Source organism: Oncorhynchus mykiss, chromosome 21, assembly GCF_057628025.1.
Source record: "Oncorhynchus mykiss isolate SJ-2025 chromosome 21, ASM5762802v1, whole genome shotgun sequence".
Lineage (NCBI taxonomy): Eukaryota > Metazoa > Chordata > Actinopteri > Salmoniformes > Salmonidae > Oncorhynchus > Oncorhynchus mykiss.
In genome coordinates, this window is record NC_143042.1 from 30,909,001 (window position 1) to 30,915,000 (window position 6,000).

Genomic DNA, 6,000 nt, shown 5'->3' on the forward strand with positions numbered 1-6,000 from the left:
TCCCAAATGGCTTCCTAATCCCTATATAGTGCAATCCTTCTGACCAGGGGCCATAGGGCTCTGGTCAAAGTAGTGCACTATATAGAGAATTGGGTGCATTTGGGATGTAGCCCATGTTTTGACTGCTGGAGGGACAGAGAAATGGAGTAACTTAGAAAGACAAAGACTGTGTGGAAGCTATAGCTCAGTGTTTAGCCCCAGTCCTTTCATTGAAATGACGTGGAAACAACGTTGATTCAACCAGTGTGTGTGCCCAATGGGCTCAAAGGTTTGCCCTAACATCTTTGTACCTGTGAGGGACATGGTTCAGAGAGGCAGCCAGCTGTGAAGATATGGTGTTTGTGTGTGTGTGTGTGTGTGTGTGTGTGTGTGTGTGTGTGTGTGTGTGTGTGTGTGTGTGTGTGTGTGTGTGTGTGTGTGTGTGTGTGTGTGTGTGTGTGTGTGTGTGTGCATTTGTGAGATGGTATTGATGCAGAAAGACTTGCTCTTGTGAAGGTTGTCATTGCTCACTTCCCGTTTGTCTTAGACAGACAGGAATACACTGGAGATGAAGTGGCACAAAACGGAGTGCTTGCTTCTACTCCATAGTCTATGCTTTACTGTTCTGCCTGTGTGTGCAGTTTGTACTAACTGAAGAAGAGTTAGGAAATATACATTTCCTTTGTTGATACCTTTGTCAAAGTGCCCTCTGGGTATGAAAAGGTAGTTTGTGTCTTTTTGGACTCCATTCCACTCTTCCGCAGTTTGAAAGTTTTAAGAGTTCTTAAGTTCTAAAGTTTGGTAGTTCTGAAGGTCTTTAGTTCTATCCAGGCTGTGTGTCCCGTAGTAACAGCCTTCTGTGCTCTGTGGGCTTATAGGATTTTCATGGTCAGGAAGAATGTGTGAGAGAGCAGACTTGGCACTGTGGGGAGGATATCAGACTACACACGCACACACACACACACACACAGAGACAGCCTGGTGTGTGTGTGTGTGTGTGTGTGTGTGTGTGTGTGTGTGTGTGTGTGTGTGTGTGTGTGAGAGAGAGAGAGAGAGCCTGTATGTTATCCCTGGTGATGGTTTATTTGCTTTATTAAACCCTTTCCTCTGTGTGTCCCTGTCTGTCTGAGCAGAGAGAGGCTGAAGCACAGTAGCAGGTGGCAGGTCTCATATCCTCCAGGCTAGCCAGAGTCACACCCTTTTTCGTAGAGGCAGTTGGTCTCCCCCTGGTGAGATTTGCTCCTTTTCACCCCCTGGAACTAGCAACCCTCACCCTTGAATCATTGAGAGTCTTCCCCTCAATTTGAGGGCTATTACTTCCAAAACACATCTCTTATTTACCGTAATCTAAATGTTAGAGGGTCTCCCTCACCTAATCTTCAGAGACCTCATCTCCCTGTCTCTATCCCTGTTCCCCTGTTAGCCAAGCCCCTCCTTGTGACTTTACAATTAGGATTCTAGTTGGGGAGGGGAGGGGGGTCTGAAGAGCTCTAGAAAGGTTTTTAAAAGGGTTCTAGAAGTGCTCTGTAGCGTTCCCGAGAGCTTGTTGTGTTCCTCAAATGACTTTGACACCAGATGAATGCCCTGAACCACGGCCAATCAGGACCTCCCATTAGAGGAGCCAATCAACAGAACAACAACACATGAGGTCATCAGCCCGTGACGTGTTCCTGCTGGTCAGATGCCATCAGCACATTAAGAGCGTGGGAACAGTTTTCAACACACACACTGTGAATGTTTGAACAAGGACGCTGGTTAGTAGATTAATTGGGATTTGTCCCAAATAGCACCCTTTCCCCTATATAGCGCACTACTCTTGACCAGGGCTCATAGGGTTCTAGTTAAAAGAAGCTTAGTGTTGGTAAGTTTATTTGAACAGGGATGTACAACGAAACAGTCTCCGAACACTTAAGATAAGATGTGTCGTACCAACAGCTAATTTCCGTCTGCAGTACATGCTGTACATAAACAAGAAACACATCATTAAATGCAAACGGAAAACAAAAAAATGATGAACGTGTCAGGACACACAGAAACATGTCAAGACATTGCACATATGAATTAACTGACAGGTTACTATCGAACCCTAATAACAGCAACAAAAAAACAACCTCTCTGTTCTTTTAATCCCTTGTTCACATTTTGTTGTTGTTGTGGAAAAGCACTTACACTAGCCTGGGAGTTGGAAGCTGTTCTGCACACAGGAACCCTACAGTTTTCATTCACTGGTCCCCTAAGTATGTGATCCTATAGATGGTCAAATAATCACTTGACTACTTAAGGGTTGTGGAGCAAGTCCATGTAAACATTTAAAAAGCAGAATTAAACCATGTCGAATGAGTGTTCGGTTTCTGATCGTCAACGTTCAAAGCATGCTTGTAGATCGATTGCAATGGTGTGATTGTCGTTTCTCCTGCTTGTGACCAACTTGTAATGCAATAGGACATGTGAGACAATCATAGCATGCATATAAACCTTAGCGACATTAGTGAAAGGTACTTATGTCCAAAGTTGGACAAGTAAAATTTCACAGTATTGACCAACTTATTAGCTTCTTAGCTTGTTTTTTTTTCAAAGTCAGTTTATAGTCTAATACCACACCCAGGTACTTACATACAGACACCATATTTTTTTCTTTCTTACCTTAATAAATACGGACAACTTTTACACGCTACACACTTCAGCACCCGGCAGTCCCGTTCTGTGAGCTTGTGTGGCCTGCCACTTCGCGACTGTTGCTTCTTAACAATTCCCTTCTTCACAATAACACCACTTACAGTTGACAGGGGCAGAGCTAGCAGGGCAGAAATCTTACAAACAAACTTTTTGGAAAGGTTGTCATCCTGTGAAAGTCACTGAGCTCTTCAGAAAGGGCATTCTACTGCGGATGTTTGTCTATGGAGATTGCATGGCGGTGTGCTTGTTTTTATTACACTTATCAGCAACGGGTGTGGCTGAAATAGCACTAAGTTGAAGGGGTGTCCACATACTTTTTTTTAATATATAGTGTTGATCATGAGCATAGAGAAGAAAAATGCATGTTTAACTGCAATTACCTGATTATTGAATACTATGATGGACACAGCTTTGTAGAACCAAAACATACACAACTTCTACTCAACAACCTCGAAGTCGAGAACAAATCGTTTGGGGGGGGGGGGGGGGCTGTAGTTCACGAACGACACTGTGCTCATCACTCTCACGGCAGTCAGGAAATGCATTCTGCCAAGAGTCATTCACAATCTAGTCCGGTTGCGGCCACAACTAGACCTCCTTTCAAATGTATAAAAAAATAATGTTATTTGTATGCCTAGCAATCAACAAATGTACAATGTTTAAAGCACAGGTTGTTTAAAGCACAATGTTTAAAGCCCGCTATGGTGAAGGAGAGGCTTGTAGAATGATGACTCTTTTGAGTTTTCAGTTCATCGTTCACCAGTAGGGGGGGTCCTGCAGGACTCAAAGGAACAAAAATATCTGAGTCAGTTAAAAGAGCCAAACTTCCCATCACTAGATTAAAGGGGTTAAATATTGTTTCCGTATACCTCTCAGATATAGGACAGATACTTGAAACATACTCCCCTTTGATCAATTCTTTGACTATGTGTTTTGCCATGAAGGATTGTATTGTTCGATGTGTTTCTGCGGGCCATAACAGTAGAGGCCAAATCCAATGGTTCATCAAATAATTTGAACATATTTTGGGGGGATACCTACAAGGATTCAGACCCCTTGACTTTTTCCACACAAGCGAAAACAGGTTTTTAGAACTTTTTTCAAATTTATTACAAATAAAAAACAAAATACTGTATTTACATAAGTATTCAGACCCTTTGCTATGAGATTTGAAATTGAGCTCAGGTGTATCCTGTTTCCATCGTTTCTACAACTTGATTGGAGTCCGTCTGTGTTAAATTCAATTAATAGGACGTGATTTGGAAAGGCACACCTGTCTCTATAAGGTCCCACAGTTGACAGTGCATGTCAGAGCAAAAACCAAGCCATGAGCCATCAAAGGAATTGTTCGTAGAGCTCCGAAACAGGATTGTGCCGAGGCACAAATCTGGGGAAGGCTACCAAAAAATGTCTGCAGTATTGAAGGTCCCCAAGAACACAGCGGCCTCCATCATTCTTAAATGGAAGAAGTTTAGAACTACCAAGACTCTTTCTAGAGCTGGCCTCTCGGCCAAACTGAGCAATCAGGGGAGAAGGGCCTTGGTCAGGGAGGTGACCAAGAACCCAATGGTCACTCTGACAGCGCTCCAGAGATCCTCTGTGGAGATGAGAGAAACTTCCAGAAGGACAACCATCTCTGCAGCACTCCACCAATCAGGTCTTTATGGTAGAGTTGCCAGACAGAAGCCACTCCTCAGTAAAAGGCACATGACAGCCCGCTTGGAGTTTGCCAAAAGGAATCTAAAGACTCTCAGACCATGAGAAACAAGATTCTCTGGTCTGATGAAACCAACATTACACTCTTTGGTCTGAATGCCAAGTGTCACATCTGGAGGAAACCTGGCACCATCCCTACGGTGAAGCATGGTGGTAGCAGCATCATGCTGAGGGGATGTTTTTCAGCGGCAGGGAGACTCATCAGGATCAAGGGAAAGATGAACGGTACAGAGAGATCCTTGATGAAAACCTGCTCAGGACCTCCGACTGGGGCGAAGGTTCACCTTCCAACAGGACAACAACTTTAATCACACAGCCAAGACAACGCAGAAGTAGCTTCAGGACAAGTTTGAATGTCTTTGAGTGTCCCAGCCAGAGCCTGGAATTGAACCCGATCTAACATCTCTGGAGAGATAGCTGTGCAGCAACAATCCCCATCCAACCTGACAGAGCTTGAGATGATCTGCAGAGAAGAATGGGAGAAACTCCCCAAATACAGGTGTGCCAAGCTTGTAGTGTCATACCCAAGAAGACTCAAAGCTGTAATCGCTGCCAAAGGTACATCAACAAAGTACTGAATATAGGGTCTGAATAGTTGTGTAAATATTTATGTTTTTTATTTTTAATACATTTTCAAAAAAAAAAAAAAAAAAAACAGTTTTTGTTTGTGTAGATTGACAAGGGAAAAAACGATTTAATCCATTTTAGATTCAGGCTGTAACGTAACAAAATGTGGAAAAAGTCAAGGGTCTGAATACTTTCTGAATGCACTGTATGTTAGCCTAGCAGATATTGTCGTCTCAGGGCTTAGACCTACTTAACAAATGTGGGCTGATGATGTATTGATGTTTTTCTCACATGATATTGTCTTAGTAATTTAAAAACAAAGTATACTGAGTTTTGTTGTTATTGTATGTCACAATTATTGTCTAGGTCCTCGGAGGTCAGGACGTCATCCCACTTGATTCTCTTTAAGTCAATTTCAAAATGGACCAAGTCTCAGAGGTTTGCCGCCTTGAGGGTTTTAAATCAATCACTGTGTTGTAAGCTTTGTTGCAATCAGAGTTAAATAATGATCTAAATTATGATTATTTGAGTTCAATTATGATCATTATACAGGGAATATGGTGCTATTTGCGACACAGCCTTGGAAAGGCCCCCCTGACAGCAAGGCCCCCCTGACAGCAAGGCCCCCCTGACAGCAAGACCCCCTTGACAGCAAGGCCCCCCTGACAGCAAGGCCCCCTTGACAGCAAGGCCCCCTTGACAGCAAGGCCTCCCTGACAGCAAGGCCCCCTTGACAGCAAGGCCCCCTTGACAGCCAGGCCCCCCTGACAGCAAGGCCCCCCTGACAGCAAGGCCCCCCTGACAGCAACTGGAGACATAAAGAACATAATGGAGCAGAACCAGATACCCAGACAGACAATTCCTTCTAATCTAATTGAATGAAAGAAAACAACATTGAGTAGGCGAAATGCCATGTCTGCATCCTAAATGGCACCCTATTTCCTATCTGCTCAGGTCAAAAGTAGGGCACTACGTAGGGAACAGGCTGCCATTTGAGACGCAGCCCCCCCCCCCGTGTGTAATTTAGCTTTCTAAACAAGAGCCATAGCTTCTGCTGTTGCA

The 6,000-nt window shown here is 43.8% G+C and overlaps 1 protein-coding gene across 2 annotated transcripts in view; it reads left to right on the forward strand.

Annotated features, from left to right (window-relative positions):
• Positions 1 to 6,000, forward strand: part of nhsl2 (NHS-like 2) — a 149,725-nt gene that overhangs the window by 53,157 nt on the left and 90,568 nt on the right. The gene's annotated exons all lie outside the window — the stretch shown is intronic.